Source organism: Cajanus cajan, chromosome 10 (assembly GCF_000230855.2).
Source record: "Cajanus cajan strain Asha chromosome 10, NIPB_CcT2T_4, whole genome shotgun sequence".
NCBI classification, from domain to species: domain Eukaryota; kingdom Viridiplantae; phylum Streptophyta; class Magnoliopsida; order Fabales; family Fabaceae; genus Cajanus; species Cajanus cajan.
This window is the reverse complement of record NC_138526.1, coordinates 22,026,533-22,047,085: the sequence shown is the minus strand read 5'-3', so window position 1 is coordinate 22,047,085 and position 20,553 is coordinate 22,026,533. Positions and strand designations below refer to the sequence as shown.

Below are 20,553 nucleotides of genomic sequence, written 5' to 3'. Positions count from 1 at the left end.
TTTTTGTTATGTTAATATCTCTTGTTATAGATATAATTTTAATGATTCAACCATTGAAGTTAAAGATCAATGTATTGAGAAGATATCATAAAAATTTCAGCAAGATCCAACGGTTAATGAATTCTCTAGAGGCCTCGCACTGTAGTTGGAAAGAGCAACACGTACGGCCCCTAAGGGCCCAATAGAGCACCTAAAAGGGCCAAGATAGCTTCGGAAGGCCCATAAAACTCAAAAAAACTGATCTGGATCATGGAACGGCCGTTCCCAAATTTGAACGGGTCGTTCCCAATGTTGGAACAGCCCGTTCCCCTTTCTAGAAAATTTTGCGTTGGGCAATGTTTTTGTTTTGATAATATCTCTCGCTAAAGACCTTATTTTGACATGCTGACCGTTGAGGTTAAAGATCAATGTATTAAAAAGACATCATCGAATTTTGAATATGATCCAACGGTTAATGAATTCTCTAGAGGCCTCACTACAAACCTGATTTTAACTATCGAACCATTGAAATTGAAGATCAATATATTGTGGCAATACCATAAAAAACCTATCACGATCTGACAGTTAACGAGTTCTCTAGAGGTCTTGCATTATGCCTAGAAAAAAGATTGTATTTTTATAAAATTTAGTCCCACATCGGATAGCTCTGTTATGCTTTTGCCTCCTAGTTGGTTATATAAGAAAACCTCTAGCCAAGGGATTTGGGAATGAAAAATCTGCATAGCTTCCCCCCTCTATATAAATCTCTAAGTGATAGTGAGGTTTTTGTAGAGCGAAGGGCTGCCAAAATGCGTCCCGCACGTATTTGGGAAGATTCCCTTATAAAAGACTTGCTTTGGAGGTTCTAAATTTTTCTCTTTTATTTATTATTTTTATTTTGTTTATTCTTTTTATTTATTATTTCATTTATTTATTTATTGTTTTATTTATAATTCTTATATGCCAATAAATAATCATGTAAATAATAGATATTTTTTGTCATGTAAATAATATTAAATAATAAAATGGGGATAAGATATTTAAAATATTATTTGTTATTGTGCTAATATAATCATAGGATATCGATTTAGGGTGATGTAGGGTGTCTAACACCTTTCCTCAACGTAATCGACTCTCGAACTCAATTCTGGCTATAAAGACCTTTATTGTAATTTCAAAATCTTTTCTTTTTTTTTTTTTTTTGATATTTTGAGTAAAATATCGGTGGAGAATCCTTCAAAATTTTTCAAAAATAGTTGGTTAGGGATTAGTCTGGTGTTCGAACATTCCTTGACCAATGAGATTTTCAAAATGGAAGTTCAAACAATCTGTGGGCAAGATCGAAATTTTTTGGGTTCCGAAAGATGACGACTCCACTAGGGAATGAGGATGAGGGTCAGGCCCAAATAAATGATGAAATTAGTAAAATAAGAATAATAGTTCAAATATTTTTCCCCTTTTACTTTGTTAATTTTATTTGTTTGGCTTTGATATCTATATGTTTGTTTAAATTATGCACCTATTTGAAATAAATAATTGTACATAAACCCTTGCACACAACAGTTCTCTCTACACCTAGGGCATGAGCGTGTAAACATAGGGAGTGGTTGACGTACAATCGGCCTAAGAACGACCTTAAAGCCTGCAAGATTTATCGAAAATCACACTAAAGGTAATAACCTGTTACTCTAGCCCTAAATACTAGGTTAGACCTTAGAGTTTGCCAGGTGAAGGTGACAAAGGTACTAGGTCCCTATAATAGGGGCACCATGGGAGCCTATAAAGACTAGTGAGGAAAATTATAACCTTCCTATACAAAGCACTTTCTTTGACAGGGACCCTAGACCATGGATTTGAATGTGACCATTCATAGTGTACGTTGATTGAGCATGTGTGTGTGCATTTGTTTTTATTATTTGTTTCAATAAGAGTGGATTAGATTTTTTAAAACAAGCAAAAAGATAATGAAGAAAATAAAAAATAAAATAAAATAAGTATACCCCTTTGTACATTCTTAGGTCATTATCCCATTAACATCATATAGGTAGTTTCTTAATTTAAAGAAAATGAATAAAAGAAATTCCTATCTTTATCATGCATCATCTCCTCTTAGATAATAGAAACATGATAAAGTTTAGGGGGGAAAAGACATGTATTCTAGATTAACTCATTAATTCCTATTCATTTTACTTTATTAGTTAAGGAAGGATTAGGTAGCAACATGTATAGAAAGTTAAGAAAATTGAATGTTCTAATATACGACAATATCTGTACTCTAAAGAAATGCCCAAAACAATTTTGAAAATACTATGGTTGGGCTCTTGCTTTGATATGTATGTTGAAGCAAGCCTTCTTAGAATCTAATATGCACTTTTTGCAACAAAAAAAAAGACCACTATGACAAAAATGTTTTATTAATAAAATTTTTGGAGCAAATTATGAGTTTATTAAGACAAAATTTTTGATACAAAAAAAAGTGTAGACTTAGGCATTAATAATATGTATTTCGCATAGATAGTAGCCACTTAAAAATTTCTTTAAATTCTCACTTGATACTGTCAAAATCTATTTAAGCATTTACCGATAAACAAATCAATGAGACTAATATTTATTAATTCTCAAATTTCTCTACATTTTGCATTACATTTATTTAGAACTTATCCTTCCTTTTAAAAGAATAAATAAGAATAAAAAGGAAAATTAACCTATGTGCGTTAGTCAGAAGTAATGGAAAGTAAGCCGCTGGTAATTAAAACTCGCACTCTAGAGCGGGGCACATTTAATGGTTAAACCAGTTACGATCCGAGTGGGTAAAGGGAAAAGAATGCCACAATTGTTAATTATCAAGACACCAACTTTTTCCCCAAATGATAAGATAAAGTTGTGTCGTGGGACCGTGAAATCCAAGCTGGATAAGATTAATGACTAGAAATAGATGGACCCATACTCCTAACGAGTTACAAGCTAATAAAGAGAACCTGAAAATGAGGACGAATCCCTTCAACATGTAAGGTAAAGTGAATAAAGATTTCTTGCAAAGATAATTTCAATAGAAAGAGGAAGCATTATACTTAAAAGCATTGCTTGTTAAGAACCTGCTAGAACGAAAACCCGTAAAAGGCATTCTAGGCAAAAATTAAGGTAAAAAAAAAAAACTCACCAAGACAAGGGTCTAAGGCAAAAAAAAAAAACAAAAAAAGGCTAAAGAAAAAGTAATGTTTGTTCGACCTGAAAATCGAAAGCCAACTCGGATGTTCCTCTTGTGAAGCAAGACTCCATGGAAGTTCTACTCAAAACTCTATTATCGCTTCTACCTATAGCTACTTCCTTGGAAAGGCTCAAGATATGGGTCGACAACACCTTCATAGGGGAAGAAGCCAAAGGACCTCCCCTACACGAGATCTTTTGAAGCGCCGACATCCAAGCAAGTGGAGGACTAGCTCTAGTAGTTAGACCACCTAGGCTTCTCTAAGGGGCACCCTCCTTCTACTTCTTTATGTATGAATCGTGAACTCAGGACATGCTCGAGCCCTCGAGCTACATTAAAAGGGCACATGTAAATTGAAATATTATTTTAATGTCATACATTTTATCTATCTCGTTTCTTTTCTTTCTCTTTACTTTAAGCCTCATTAAATAACCCACAATGAACAAAGCATGTCTGGAATAAGGACATCATTCGATTGATAGCTTTACAATAAAATTTGAAAGCATAACTTAAACATAATCGGAGTTAATAAAACGAAAAAGGAATCCCATATCTCAAACGAATGCTGCAAAAACATAAGCTTAGCAGGAAACCCATTAAAGGGGATTGTGCAAAAACTAGGGCAAGGTTCGCTAGGGGACCTACAAGCAAAAAGAGTAACCCAAGCAAAAGTAAGGATCAAAAGAAAAATGTCAGTTAGGGAACACATCTTAAGTGACCTAGGCAAAAGTTAAGACGCTAAAGCAGCAACCTAAGTTGAAAACTAAAAGGCGGCTTAAGGGGATCATTCAATCAAAGCACGACCCCAAGTCATCACTCGATTCAAAAAAAAGGAAAAGGCTAAGTACAAAAAACAAATTCCCTACAACGGATACGCCTTGTTCATTAACCTAAACACTAGCCTACCTCGGTCAGCCATTCTTCTAAAAATCATTTTTGAAAAAATCCCTTCTAACGAGACTTTTTGTAAATATCCCTTTCCTTTCTTTCCTCTTGACCTATAATTAAGCCACATCAGCAAATACCACATCACCATAAAAGCTTACTTGTCCTCTAGCAATTACTCCTCAATACTCCGAAAACTCCAACACGAAAATCAAGACATCCAAACCTACCTCCTGGTGGTCAAGACATCACTTCAACGAGCACCACTCCAAACAACACTCCCACAGTACATCCACAAGGATTCACCTCAGCAATCACACATCAAGAGGAAAATCTTTCACCCACCAACACAAGGTTACATCAAACATCTTTTGCCCTTCGTCCTTAAGGCAGTCTCCATTAAGTCAAGCAAACAAACGAAGGCATCATCGAATTCCTCAAACTACATCATCACAGTAGGCGACCTGGAGAGGCCGACACAATAATACTCACCATCACAACAGGTGACCTGGAGAGGCTGGCACAATAATATTCATCCTCATAGCAGGCGACCTGGAGAGACCTGCACAATAATACTCATCATCATAGCATGTGGCCTAGAGAGGTCGGCACAATAATACTCACCATCACAAAGCAGGTGGCTTGGAGAGGCCAACACAATGATACTCAACATCAAAGCAAGATGCCTGGAGAGGCATCACAATACTCGCGCAGTAGGAACAACACAAGAATCCCTACCAAACATCTCATTTAAATTTTGTAGGCCTGGAGAGGCTGTGTAGAAATACTCAACCTCGTAGGCTTGGAAAGGCCACGTAGAAATACTCAACCCTGTAGGCCTAAAGAGGCTGTATAGAAATACTTAATTCTGTAGGCCTGGAGATACCGCGTAGAAATACTCAACTTTGTAGGCTTGGAGAGGTCGTGCAAAAATACTCAAAATGTTAGTTGGAGCCTAATACCAGTCCAACTTGGAGAGGCTAGATCAAGGAACACTCACCCCTTATCTCAATTTGAAGACATCGCCTACAGAGAGCGACATCTCAAATTAGATAGCGACATCGAGGACGTCGCCGAGCTCCTCAAGTCAAAACCAGGATCACCGTCGAGTATCCGCCAAAGGTTCTTATGTCCACCTTCGTAAAGGGCATTAATATTTATTCATCTCGATTTGAAGACACCACTGAGTTCCTCAAATCAAAACCAGGATCCCGTCGAGTATCCGCCCAAGGTTCCTACGCCCACCTTCGGAAAGGGCATTAACATCTATTCATCTCAATTTTAAGACACGGTCAAGTTCCTCAAATCGGTGAACAACATCGAGGAAACCTTCGAGTTCCTCAAGTCAAAACTAGTATCACCACCGAGTATCCACCAAAGGCCGGCTGAAGCCTTTAATATTAGTCCAACCGAAGAGGCTGAGCTTAGATAATACTCACTCTATAACAAGCGTAACAAGATCTTCACCTCACTACCACAAAGAAGCAACTAGAGGAAACGACATGGACATGAAGACAAAAGATCAAGTGGTACAGTTTGTCATCCTTGTTACCCAATGGAGTACGCAACCCAACACTTAACTACTCCAAAGAGCAAGGATACGGGAAAACCCATCTATCTGAAGGAAGCAATGTGGAAGCACCTGCATAAAGAAGCAAAGAAAAGACCTAGACGAAACGTCTACGTATTTACTTGCCTTTAGAAAAGCAACATCTAGCCATCTAAAGGACAAGTAAAGAGGGGTAGTTATACACACCTAATTTCATCTTGGGTACCCAAACCAAGGACAAAGGTCTACTAGAGCGAGACAAACGACCCTTGAGGTCCCAACGCCTTGGGCAAAATTTTTTGTTATGATAATATCTTTTGCTATAGACCCATTTTTAACGATCCAACCGTTAAAGTTAAAGGTTAATATATTGAGAAGATATCATCAAAATTTCAGCATGATCCAACGGTTAACGAATGCTCTAGAGGCCTTTCACTGCAGCTAGAAAGAGTAGCACGTATGGCTCTTAAGGGCCCAATAGAGCATCTAAACGAGTCAAGATAGCTTCGAAAGGCTCATAAAACTCAAAAAAACTGATATGGAGCATGGAACAGGCCATTCCCAATGTTGGAATGACCCATTTCGAAACCAGAACGACGCATTCCCCTTTCTAGAAAATTTTACGTTAGACAGTGTTTTTGTTCTGATAATATCTCTTGCTTAAGACCTCATTTTGACGATACAGCCGTTGAAGTTAAAGATAAATGTATTAAGAAGATATCATCAAATTTTCAACATGATCCAACGGTTAATGAATTCTTTAGAGGCCTCGCATTGCAGCTGGAAAATAGGAGTCTTATTCTAGACGACGTTTTTGTTATGATAGTATCTCTCACAAAGATTGTATTTTTATAAAATATAGTCCCATATCAGATAGCTCTCTTATGAATCTGCCTCCTAGTTTGCTATATAAGAAACCCTCTGACCAAGGAATTTGGGAATGAAAAAGCTACATAGCTACCTGCCCTCTCTATATAAATCTCTAAGTGATAGTGAGGTTTTTGTAAAGCGAAAGGTTGTCAAAACGCTTCTCGCATGCAGTTGGAAATATTCCCTTATAAAAGGCTTGCTTCTGAGGTTCTAAATTCTTATTTATTATTTTTATTTTATTTATTTATTATTTTGTTTTATTTATAATTCTTATATGCTAATAAATAATCATGTAGATAATAGGTATTTTATCATCATGTAAATAATATTAAATAATAAAATGGAGATAAGATATTTAAAATATTATTTATCATTATGCTAATATCATCATAGGATACCGATTTAGGGTGGTGTAGGGTGCCTAACACTTTCCCTATACGTAATCGACTCCCGAACCTAATTTTGGTTGTGAAGACCTTTATTGTAATTTCAAAATATTTTATTTTTATGATATTTTAAGTAAAATATCAGTGATGACTCCTTAGAATTTTTTCAAAAACCGTTGGTTAGGGATTAGTCTAATGTCTAGGCATTCCTCAACCGATGAAATTTTCAAAACGAATGCCCAAACCATCTGTGGGCAAGATCAAAATTTTTTGGGTTCCGACAATCATTCTCTACTAAAATCTTTACAAAAGGTTCCTATTTATAAGCTTAGATGGACAACAAGACATAAATTCTCATTAAGACTCCACTTTCAAATAAATTCCCACTAACACTTAACTTCCACTAGAATTAACTCCCTGCTATCCCACTAATTATCATTATGATATAGGAAGCCTAAAAACATTAAAAACTGACCTAATATAAAAAGACATCTGAATTATTTGAATTTAAAGAAATACGAAAATTACATTATTAATTAACAAAATGGGCTTAAACAACTATTTAGCCAAAAAAAACTAATTAAACTTTGGCCCATCAATGCTTCTTCTTGAACTTGTCATGATATTTTCAAATTGGCTTAAGTCTTCATCAAAATTTAGAAAATAACACTAGCTGATATATCTTCATGGGCCTTGCAAGCAAATCAATTCACATTACTAGAAAAATATTATTTAGCATTGCTATATCTATATTGGTTCCAATAGAAACGATGTAAATAAAAAATGTAGTGGCAATTTTATAAATAAATAGAAAATGTAAGCATATTTACATTAGTTCTTCAAAAAAATGATGTAAATATGAATAATTCTCCATCTATTTTATTAGTGATCGATGTAGAAATGAAATCACTAAAGTATTCTACATAGGAATTTCTATTAACCGATGTAGAAGTGAAGGCCAAATTCTTTCAGCCCTCGCGGGAACACACACTAGCTAGGAAGCAAACCCTCTCGATCGACTGATATCGTGTACTCTTTCAACACTCTCGGGTGTGCACTTTTCTCGGCCAATAGGAGCTCTCACTAATCTTGAACTAACAACGGTCCAAGCTCATTGATCTCCAACTAATGATGGTCCAGGGAAGCGTTGAAGTCCTCTTCGACGAACGACATGTTAGGTAAACTTAGTGAAGCCCTTTTTTTTGCTTATCTTAGTTTTCTCTTTTCTTTGTTGTTGACTTTCTCATCTTGTGCAAATGGGTGCTGGTTTAGGGTTTGGAGACACTCTCAGAGGAGCTCTCCCAAAACATGGTGGTCCTATCGTGCGAGTCCGTTGCCAAAGGTATTTGTTTGATTTATGATGCATTGCACTCTATTCGGTTTCAAATAATGGAGAAGTGTGGGCACAATAATGGCTAGAATTGCAGCTTTTTTTTTTATATAACCTTCTAAAATCCATTTTTATCCATAAAATACCATTGTTTGGGTTTTTTTGTGTGGAATATTCCAAGAGTTCCCTCTGTTTTGTCATTTGTTTCTTCACACTATATAAGGTTGTTCTTTTCATGTGCTTTGTTCTTTGTTATTCCTTTATTAGATTTTGCATTTTACGTTTTATATAGGCTTTGGAGCTTCTCTTTTCGGTTTGATTGTTGTCATTACTGATAGGTATGCACTCTTCTTAAAGTTTGCAATATTAGTACACTTATTTGAAAATCTAATACCATGCCCTATTGTACTTTATTTTTAGTTTCGTATTTCTGATTGAGAAATTTTGTTATCAGTACTTTCTGATGGCAGCCACCCCCTGCATTGTGTAATTAGAGGAAGTAACAAATAAGAAATTGACAAGGTAACCTTTTATTGTCCTCTTGATTAAATTTTTGTCTCCTTACCCCTAATTGACATAAAGATTCCATGCTAATTAAGTAATTAACATAGGCATAGAGCTAAGTAGAATACTAAAAGGCAAAGCACTAGTATTAAATCAGCCCTAACAGCCCCTAATCATGCACTTTAAATGATCCAAACTTGCATTGAAATTGAAGGATTCGCTATGCTAGCTAGTCTTACACCCTCCAACAACACCAATATGTTGCTATAAAGATACCTCCGATGAGTTTAATTTGCTGAGTTGTATGAATTGGATTTCCTTTTTCCTACGTGGTTGGCACCACACCTCCTTGGACTAGGTCATGCTCACACCCTAAGAATAAATCTACACACTTCCCTCGTGCCTTGCTTGTGCCAAAACGAGTTCCACATTTACCCTTCCCCTTATATAAACATTCACACTTCCCTACCCAAATTCAACTCACTTTTTCCACTAGTCTCTTAATAACTATACCTTCCATTTCTTCTCTGCTACTTCAAACTTCTCGTATACTACCTAGTCTTAAAAGTATGTCATTAATTTCCTAGCTCATTGCCCCAAAGAAACATGGGAATGATGATGGTGTCGGTGTCCATGTTCCAGCAACTTGCATCCAAGGAAATGTTTGCAATAAGCATGTCCCAGTTACCATGGAAGGGGATGACGATGATGATGCTGGTTATGACTATGCTCCAGCAGCATAATCTATGTGCTTGTTACTATAGTACTACCCAACATGTAGTCACTGACAAACTAGAATGTACGTTTTGGTTCTTAATTATTAGTTTGGTGCCAATTGAAAGTGATTTAAGTCACAAAATTATGTGTTAGGTAACTCTATGTTGATGCGGGCATGCACCATCGATTACTTTAGATGCTAGCTTATTTATGCAGAATGAGATGTCCACTATTAAATATGCATATTTGCTGATGAGAAATGTAGTTGATTAAATCTTTTTTCTTTAAAAAAGTGAAATACAAATATCAGTTTAATTGTAATTCATTGTCAATGTATTTTTACAATAATTAACAAGGCTCAATTTTCCTTTCCAATTTTGGCCAATGTCGATATATATTTAGTTATATGTGAATTTTGCTTATTGTAAAACATGGTAAGAAAGGTTACGTAGAAGGATGAAATGATGGACAAATATCACCATTAATTAGAAATCGAGAAACTTTTTTTTTTTTTTTCATTCTGTTATATATTGATTTGGTTCTTGTTAGAGTTTAATTATAATTATTTATCTTTGATTGATTATCAGGTGCTAATTCAATTTAAGGAAGAGGTTTTGGATACCAAATTGGTGCCTCCTTGTTTTGAATCTAACCTTCAACCGGTGCATTTTGGAAGACTTAATAGTGATGAGCATGAGATGTGTTTCGTTAAATATGTATTGGAAAAAGCTCTAGTGTTGGAGACAGTGAAATACTCCGTTATGTGTGAATTACGTTAGTCTAATTTTGAACATGTTAAGGAAAAGATATTTTCATTTAAGAGGATTGAAAAATTGGCATTAATGGAATTTATGTTGTTTTGGGTCTCATTAGAACTTTTGGAGGGTGATGCTTCAATGTCATTTCGTGCTTATAATAGTATCAGTGATTTTGATTTTGATTTAGGGAGTTGTGGAGTTGTGTACCATAAACATCTTATCTACGTGTCTTAAATGGAATTTATGTTATTTTTTTTATTAGATCTAAGTGTCATAAATATATAAAATTTGTGAGGAAGAAGTAGAAAGTAATATCTCACTCATTGTAATTAAATAGCTCTTGTCACTACTTTCTAGCTGCTCCATATTCCATTTCATTTTTATGGTTTTGTTTGTGCTAGGTTTCATCAATATTTATTTATTTCATCAAAATGGCTATAAGCATGTATATTATAATTTGATTGTGTGATTTTTGTTATTGTAATTTGGTGGATAAGTTAATCTTGATATACAATATTTGCTCATTATAGATGAAAAATATATCTAAGATTTATATATATATTCATTATAGGTTAAATCAGAAAGAATCTAAAAACAAACATAATTGTTTTTAAAAAAATACAATCTATATCGATTTTATGTATAATTGATGTAGATTTATGCATATTCTACATCGGTTTTAGACAGAATCGATGTAAATTTATGCATATTTTACATCGATTTTCTATAGAACAGATGTAGATTTATGTATAAATATATATCGATTATGAAAAAAAAATCGATGTAGAATATGCATAAATCTATATCGATTATACAAAAACTTAACCCACACTTAACCCTTTAGTAAAAATACTTTAATTATAGTTATCATTTTCTTTCCCTCAAATATTAAAACTTATAAATAAATAATATCAAATAAACATATTTGTTCCAACCCCAACAATTATAAAAAAAAAATACAATAATTATTTATTAACAAATATATAATATATAAAATAAATCTATTTCTTCCAACATAATTATAATTAAAATAAAATATATAAATAATTACAATAAAAGCACATATTTTCTCCAAATAATAATTATAACAAAATATCATAAAAATACATATTTCTCTAATAAGTATTATACAAAATAATTTTCATAAATATTTATTATTTAATTAAAATACTCATAATTATTAAAAGCCTCTTAAATATTTTATAAAATTATTTAATTAATTAAGACAATTATTAAAAATAATTTAAATAATTAAACTATTATATTAGTAGAAAAATTAGGTGTTACAATAATGAGTGAAAAAATTCAAGTTCAAATGATGTTTTGGACATTGATATATTTTTTAATATTCATCAATTTGGTCAATTCAATTTGTCTTTCTCTACTTTTATATTAGTTGAGTTTTTGAGGGTTAAAGGGTTAATTAGCCACCGAATGAATCTATTCTAGAACTAACAACTTCAATTTGATTTTCATAACTTGCTAATACAATAACTTTAAATATTCATATAAACACTTCATATTTTTATGATGAATAATTTGTCACTTATAATTAAAAATAAGTAATAATTTTTATAATAATCACTTATGAATTAGAATATTGGTGACAAAGTTAACTTTTTGTCATAGATACATTTTTTATGAATAATCAAATTTTTATTAGTAGATATTTTAAATTAAGAAAATAAAATGTATAGATATTATAGTGTCAAATTTTTGTGACAAACATATTTTAGCCACTATTAATAATATTACAAGGACAACTTTTTTTTGTAACTATTGTAAATAACACTAGTGAATTTAGTCATTAATAATATATTATTAGTAACAAATTTTACTTTTATCACTATTTTTAGTTACAACAAATCATATTTCTTGCACTTTAATAAATTATATTAATCTGAAATTGAAATTGACTAGATCTATTGCATCTAAAATTTTCTCTTTTCTCAAAAACATGTTTGTTACCATCATAAAGGGGAAGATTGTTAAGTTAAAAGATGATCTTAAATATCTCAAATTATAAGTTTTAATGATAACCAAATTACACATTTTTCAAAGAAATTTTTTTTTTCAAATCATACTATAAGACGATTAGTTATTATGATATTGAGTCTCTTAGATGAAAATACTTTATATATAATATGTTTTAATAAAATTAAGAAAAGAAAAAAAAATTCTTGAGCAAGAAATTTCTTTCCCAAAATTTGACACATGTTTTAGGGAAAACATATATATAGTAACTACTACTTTAGCATGTGCCATATACATGCATATATATTATATATAATTAAATTTTATAATAAATTAAATATAAATAACTATTATATTTGAATATATAAAGTATATATAAAATTTGCATAAATATTAAATAGATATTTTAAATATATAAATAATATTTTAGATTTATGATAAATAATTTATATTGTAAAACAAAATTATTTTATTTATTGATAATTTATTTAAAATATTAATATTTTATTCAAGAATAATTATGATAAATAATAATTAAATTAGATAAGAAGTTAAAAAATTCCTACAAATTCTCTCATTAAAGAAAAATTCTGAAAAATATTTTCGTGCATGATAGAAATTTGTGTTTAATAAATAGGGGTTAATTAGATTATAAAGATGTAGTCTTTTAACCTTTGAGGACATCAATAAAAAAAATCATAATATTTATCTTTATCTTCATTATAGTAGTTTCTTGTAGCTCTTTAATGATAAAATCTTAAGGTAGTGTTTGGAATACACGTTAGAATGGGACGGGATGAGACATATGAGTTATGTTCCATGTTTAATGAAATAAAAAAAAGGAGACAGGACATTTTATTACAAAATTACCACTCGTTATCTTTATAACTCTTTCACCACACACTCAACCAGAAAACAAAACCTTTGATGCAATCCTTTTTCGCTCAACACTGTTCGTTGCTCTTTTTCCCTCTCCTTGCACTATTCATTGCTCCCACTGCATATAAGGACAAAGCAGGTTTTTTTCCTCTTTTGTTGTGTTATTGCATCATTGGAATTTCTGTGTTTTATTATATGTATCATATAAATTATTGATCATTTGAATTACTATCATTTACATCATATCTTAATAAATTTAATTTAAATAAGTCAACAAATCTTTTTTAAATATGTGTGTAAGTTTTTTTAATTTACACAATAAAAAATAATTTATTCCATTATTATTATAATTTTAAATTTTTAAAAAAATTAACATAAAAGGGACAAAATTACTTTCTTTTTTCGTACAATAGAAAATATAAACATTTAAGTGTATTGAAAATGACAAAAATATACATAATTAGTATTTTAGTCTATCAACAATATTTGTTTATAGAGTGCTTATGAGTTGAAGCATACATTGCTACAAAATTTTATTTTACCTTATGGTGTTTTGTTTTATTTCCTATGATATTAAAACTTAATTATTTTATTTTATTTTTGGACATGAGAACAATATCATTATTGTTATGATGAATGCATTTATTTGAAACTTTACAAGCGAAATTTTTAATATTATTTTTTAATTGAAACTTTTTTATATAGTAATAACAATATATTTAAGTTAATTATATTTTATAAATTATATTTTATCAAATATTTCATATTTACGTATTTAGAAAATAATTATAAAATATTTTATAAAATATAAATATTAATATTTTATAAGAATATTATATAATAATATTCATAAAATAGCAAATGTGAAAAAAAAAATTTCCATTATGTTCTATTTAGTTTTTTTTATAATCAATCAAACATTAAATATAGGATAGGGATATATATGTAATTAAACATGATGTTTTGTTATGTTCAACGAGCATCAAACATGTAATAAAACACATGGTTTCATTATGCTCTGTTGTTACCAAACACAATATAAATATATTATTATTTTGTTCCATTCTGTTCTGTTCTGTTTTGTTCTATCCCGTTCCACTACCAAACACTACTAAGAGTGTTGTGATGCAAACAAAATTCCATGTCACTATAACAAGAAGAAAACAAGAATTTATAAAATATACACATATGCCATTAAAATAAATTTTTTAGGTGATGATTAAAAGTAAATCCATATCACTTTTTAAGTCTAAAATGAACTATCATATCAATATTGAGACACGATATTGTCAAACTCCTCTTAAAAAAAATATACATCCCAAAACAAATACATAACTTCTGGAAGATTGCAATATGTGTAACTATTTTTATGTTATATTAGAAAAATATACTTTGAGTTACACAGTTAGCATAATCAGCCGGGAATTTGGCATGCTCATGCAAGAATGCCGTAGAAAAGGCAGTGCACCTATGGATGCAAACTTCAGAGACGCTTGAGCATGAAACAAAGCTTCATGGATTTTGGCATGGAAATAAGGAGCATTTCAAATCCAATTTGTTCATCTTACACTTGATTCTTGTGGAATCAGATGCCACAGGCTTGTTGTACAATAGAATCACTAAACTTTAAAATAAAAAAATTACTTTGCACTTGTTGAGTTGCAACAAAAATGTGAGACAATTTAAGGTGGAGTACATTACATCTCTTTTTATCTACCTACCCATGAAATTGTGTGTTTCCAAATCATTCCATCTCCCACTATTTTCATATTTTACTTCCTATAGATATTTCACAACATTGACTAATGATTATTAATTAAGGGGAGCTAGGCATTAACTTGGGTATTTTCAGGACCATGAACTGGTGGATGATCACTTGTTGAGCCTGCATCTCAGTTTAGATCATATCTCAGTCCAAGATGGCCTCAGCTACCATTTCCCCAAGGAAAACCTTTCTTGGTGTGCAACTTTCAAACACCACTTGAAAGAAGCAGCTCAAGAAGGATCACTTGTTTGAGTTAGCAATTTCCTTTTAGTTTTTCTATTAAAAGTCACCACTGAAGTAGCAAGAGTTCTTTAGATGTCAAAAACTGCAAAAGCCACGTTTATTGGAAATTAGTTGACTTTGTAATATAAGCAAATTGGGCTGCACTGCTTTTATTTAGAAGATAGGCCCAAAAACATTTAGTTATTTTTCTTTGTTTTATGTTCTGTGGGCTGCATTAGAATAATATTTAAATAAGACATAAATAGGAGTGAGATTTGGTGTGTTTTTGGCCCTCGGAAGGCATTAAAGCTAACTTATGATCCAGATTATTGAGATAATTATCACAAATAATTAATAGTTAATGCAGTCAATAGGAGTTACATTATGTGTAGTGACCTCTTAGTCTTCTTATATGTGTATCAAATTTTATTTTATTAATGAAAGTTACACCTTGATATTCAATTTTGGAGTATTTTATAATCCAGAGAAACTGACTTTTTGGATTCTTCATTGAGTCAAACTATCTTATCAAGAGGTGTAGGCTCTTGGGGGCAATCTTTTTCCATGGCTCAATTTTTAATTGTGGCACTTTCTCTCTCTTTCCTTTGCCTCTTTGTTTTTCTTTTCATTTTAGAGTATCAATTTTCTATGAGTTTAATTCATTTCATATTTCACATTTTTGAGTTTATTTCATTTCATATCTTATGTTTTATGAATTTTTTTTTGGCCTAGTTTGTGTTTAGAAAAGAATTCTTTTACTCAATTTAGAATCGCTCAATTCGAACATAGCATGAAATACAAGCATTCCTTAAAAAATATGTCAATTTTAATCCAATTAGCGTTAGTCTTTGGCTCCATTCAACCCTTCTATAAATATGGACCAAGGAGTTTGTATGTTAGAAAAAAAAATAATAAGTGAATTAAATAATGTGACTCATGTGAAATATAATTATGGGCCTAAATGTGATTTAATAAAATAAAAGGGACCTATTGGTCAATATGGAAAGTTATTGTTTTTAAACTTTAAAAAAATTGATGGTAACCAACTTGATGGAAGTTGGCTAAAAGAAGGAAATAAGAGTTTTGTCTCTACTTTGTAAAATCACTCACTATTAACCATCAAGAAAGAACGTGAGAACAGAAAGAAAAAGAAAGAGACGGGTTGGGAAAGGAGAATGAAGAACTAATTTCATTAGGCTCCTCATGGATCAAAGTAAGTCTCTCTTACTATTATAAATGTATGTGAGAATCATAGATTCTAAAATCCTTATGGTATGCAATAGTTTTCTTGAATCATGAATGATATGAAAGCTACAACTTACATGGTATGTGTACAAGAACAAACAATTAAACTTGTAAGACGCAAGGAAGTTGATTGGTGGAATCTTCATAATGAAACATATCACAAACTAAACAATAGAAAAGAATGAAGATTATTTTGTAAGTATGTGTAGTTATCTTTATACTTTACATATGTTGTATATGGATGAAATGTATTCCGACTTCTTATGTTTATGTTGATAGTGTTTGAGTTGATCGCTATTTGTAGAATAAATCAAGTATAGGAAAATGTATTTGATGAAAGGAGGTTCAAAACTTCACTTATCCGAGGTTTTACTTTGATTAATGTGACATTAGGGTGGAAAATTATAGTTTTAGTATTTTGTTGAAATTATTTGGGTTTTAATTATTTGTTCAAATAGGTGGTTTGTGCCTAATTTTAATTTTATACATTGTTTAGTTATGTTTCTTTTTTAATTTAATGGAGTTGTTGAAAGATTTATGAATCCTTTTATTGAGAATTGATGTTTAAGAAGCTTCATATTATGCATGCCTTTGATTTTAAAAATTTATTATATATTAAATTCTTTTTTATTATTTGATGTTGAAGAGTGTCACAGATTTTCTAACAAAAAAAACCCAAAAGAAATTTTTTGCCAAATTGAGATTGTTATGCATTAAAATCTTATCATTCTATATATATAATCGAGAATAGTTATCATGCATTTTAAGATTTTCTTTTTTACGATAATATTTTTAGGAATTTTTCTTAAATGAGAAGATTTTTAAAAATTATTTTAACCTCTTATCTACTTTAATTTGTATTTTTCATATTGATATTTAAATTGCATTTTAACATTTTAAATATATAAATTAAAATAACTATCTTGCATCAAAACTTTTTAAAAACTTTTCTTCACATTTTTAATAACTCTATACGAGAACTTATCTACATTAGTGAAAAAAATCTTGAGATGAATAGAAGAAATAAAATTCTTTCAAGATCATCTATATATATATATATATATATATATATATATATATATATATATATATATATATATCAAAATCAATCAATCTACGTACAGCAAATTAAGTATGCAAAAACCTCTTAAAAGGTTTAAGTTGGATGGCTACAAACATGTGAATATTTCTTTATGCATCTAATTTTAGTACCTGGAATGAATGATGCGAAAAAATAAGACCAATTATTATATATAGTTAGAACATTGATCTTCTTATTTTTCAGCATCGTTCATTCCAAGTACTAAAGTTAGATGCATATAGGAATGTTCATATGTTTCTAATCATCCAGTTTAAACTTTTTAAAAAGTTTTTGCATACTTAATTTGGTGTACGTAGATTGATTGATTTTGATGTGTTTGTTTATATATATATGTATAAGCAATTCAAGTGAGAACACTTGCTAATATGAGAATAACAAATAACAACCCTTAGATTAAAATAAATGTTTTAGACTAAAAATTATAAATAAAATCAGCACGTACCTTCATCGCACCTTTATCACATCACCACCACCACTACCATCTCTATTGTTACCACCACTGCCATCATCGTTACCATCATCATTATCAGCAATGGTAGCAATGATGACAGTGGAGGTGGTGGCCTTGTTAGTGGTGGTAGTGGTGGTGACGACGACAACAACGTTGGTGATGTGGTGGCAATTGCAATAACAAATATGAAGACAATAATGATAGAGAAAACTACAATGGAAACAATACGTGGTAACTTTATTTGTAATATTTTAATCTAAGTAGTTTATTTTAATCTCAGAGTTGCTATTAGTTATTCTCATTTTCTCATATTAGTAAGCATTCTTACTTGAGTCGCCCCCTACATGTGTGTGCATGTGTGTATGAGGAAGGATTCTACTTACTTTAAAAGTAAGTGTTGGTAGACTTATTACACTCAATAATTCATATTTTACATCAAATTTTAACGATCTATATATTAATTAAAAGCTCTTTATGCATAAATCAAGTGTAAATTTTTTTTAAAATTTTGAAAACTATTTAATACTTCATTTTATTAATTCAATTGACGAAAAATCATATAAGTGTTTTATACCTTGATTTGATTCTATATAATGATGCATTATATGATGTTTGATTTTTTTTTTTAAATTTGTAGACTTTATCTATATATTAAAAAAAATTTAATTTAATGGTTGGATCGTTGAAATTTGATGTAGAATATGAATTATTGAGGGGAATAAGTCATATATGTGTGTATACATATACGTACATATATATAGGGAGCATATCCAATGAAAGAACGTCTTAATATGAGAGGCGATGGAATGAAGTAGCTTCAAGGAGTGATGGATAGTTCCTCAAACCTTTTTTTTATGCCTTTGATCTTCATCTATGATGCTTTTAATTCAAGAAAAAGAAACTTGAAAAATGATGGAAGTGATGGAGTGAGGAGGAGAAGCGAATGTTGATCTTCCCTTGCCTTACTCCTTGTCACAATCTTCTTCCTTGAGACTTGAATCTGGATTGATTATCCAGAATTGAGGACAATTTTGAGTCACCCTAAGCTAAGAAGGAAGCACTTGAGCAAGACTCACAAAGGAATGTTCACGGCTAAGCTTAGAACTCTAGGATTCCTAATGTTAAGCAAGGTACTCTCGGTGACTTTTGGGAGAGAATGGCTGAAGCAAAATTTTAGAATGTGAAGGCAACTAGCTTAAATAGGCACGGATACAACTCACTTGGCGCCAATTCACATGGCATGTAATTGGCGCCCAAAATTTGAATTCAAATTTTCAGCCCCCATATGTGCATCACCGTGAATAAAGGCTCCAAGATGCATCTAATTACATTTAGCAAGCACTTAGGGTTGATTTGGGCGTGCACATGTTCAGCCACCCATGGCTTAAAACATGTGACCCAAATTCAACTTAAATGGCTTCTAAATGAAACCTAGATTTAGCATCACTTACCTATTTTAGTATTCCTTCAAATTTCCTACTCTAAGGCCCAAATACAATGGTCAATCAAATACAAACAATAGGAAATAATAAAAGAAGCAAAATGAGTCCAATATTGGATACCAAAATACTCACGGCCCATAAAGCCCACAAAATAGGCCCATTAAGCCTATGGCCTAAATCCTAATCTAAATGGTCCAAAATACAAGACCAAAATGTATATTTCCTACACTACACAATGAAGACAACAAAGATAATAAAAGGGTGGTCACTGTAAGACCCATGTGAAGAGTACCCTAGGCCCACCAAACTCATTGGGCCTGTAACACCCTAGTTTTCAAAAAAGTTATTATTATTATTATTATTATTATTATTATATAGTATTTAGTCATAATTATTTTAATAATTATAAAAGAATATTATTTTGTACATTTTAAATAATTATTGTTTTGGACAATTATTTTGTACGTATTAAATAAGTATATTTATTAGCATTTTTAAATAAATATTTATATGTTTTAAGAGAAGATTGATTTTATATGATATTTTATTATTGATATTATATTATTATGTTTTGGGGTCAGAAATATATTATTATTATAGAGGAAAAATATTTTATAATATACATGTATTTATTTTATTTTATTATTTTGAGGAAAAAGAGAAGTGGGTTAGAAGAGAAGGAAAATGAGTTGGGTTGACCTAGCACAATAGATTAATTTTAAGAAAGGAGTCAGGTAGCGTTAACCCTATTTGCCTCGTTAAGAGGAGAAACAAAGAGTTCTAAGGAAGAGTACTCAAGAACGATCTTAGAACCATTCGTCTTCGTTCACACCAAGATCATTCGTCTTCTGCTTATCCAGATAAGGGGGGAGTGAGAAACCTTACTCGTGGGAATGTATGTTGGGTAGTGTGATTGGCCTTCAATCCTGTGTTTGTTGTATGATCATGTATAAAGGGTTTTCCCCAATTGTATATGTTTCATCTATTGTTCCTCTCGTATGTAATTAATTGTATGAATTGATTGAATGAATGATTAATTTCAGTTTTAAAATTGTAATTGTATGATTTGAGATTTCTATGAGTTCCTACAGGAAACCCTATGAGAAAACGGGCAAAATATGAATATTTTCTGTTTTGCCTTCTGATTGTTCTGTTGTGTTCCTTGTTGGATGTGATGTATGAGTATGTGATTAATTTTGAAAATGAATATGTTTTGATATGAATTAGAGTGCTTTGTGGGTTCCTACGGGAAACCCTATGAGAAAACAAGCAAAATTTTAAATGTTT

The 20,553-nt window shown here is 31.1% G+C and overlaps 1 long non-coding RNA gene across 1 annotated transcript; it reads left to right on the top strand.

The window, feature by feature from the left end:
• The first annotated feature begins 7,784 nt into the window (after positions 1 to 7,784).
• On the top strand, positions 7,785 to 10,580 carry LOC145952760 (uncharacterized). The gene is made up of 4 exons (XR_014430248.1): positions 7,785 to 8,055; positions 8,150 to 8,219; positions 8,662 to 8,729; positions 10,016 to 10,580. It is a non-coding gene; the product is annotated as an uncharacterized LOC145952760 (long non-coding RNA).
• The last annotated feature ends 9,973 nt before the right edge of the window (positions 10,581 to 20,553 follow it).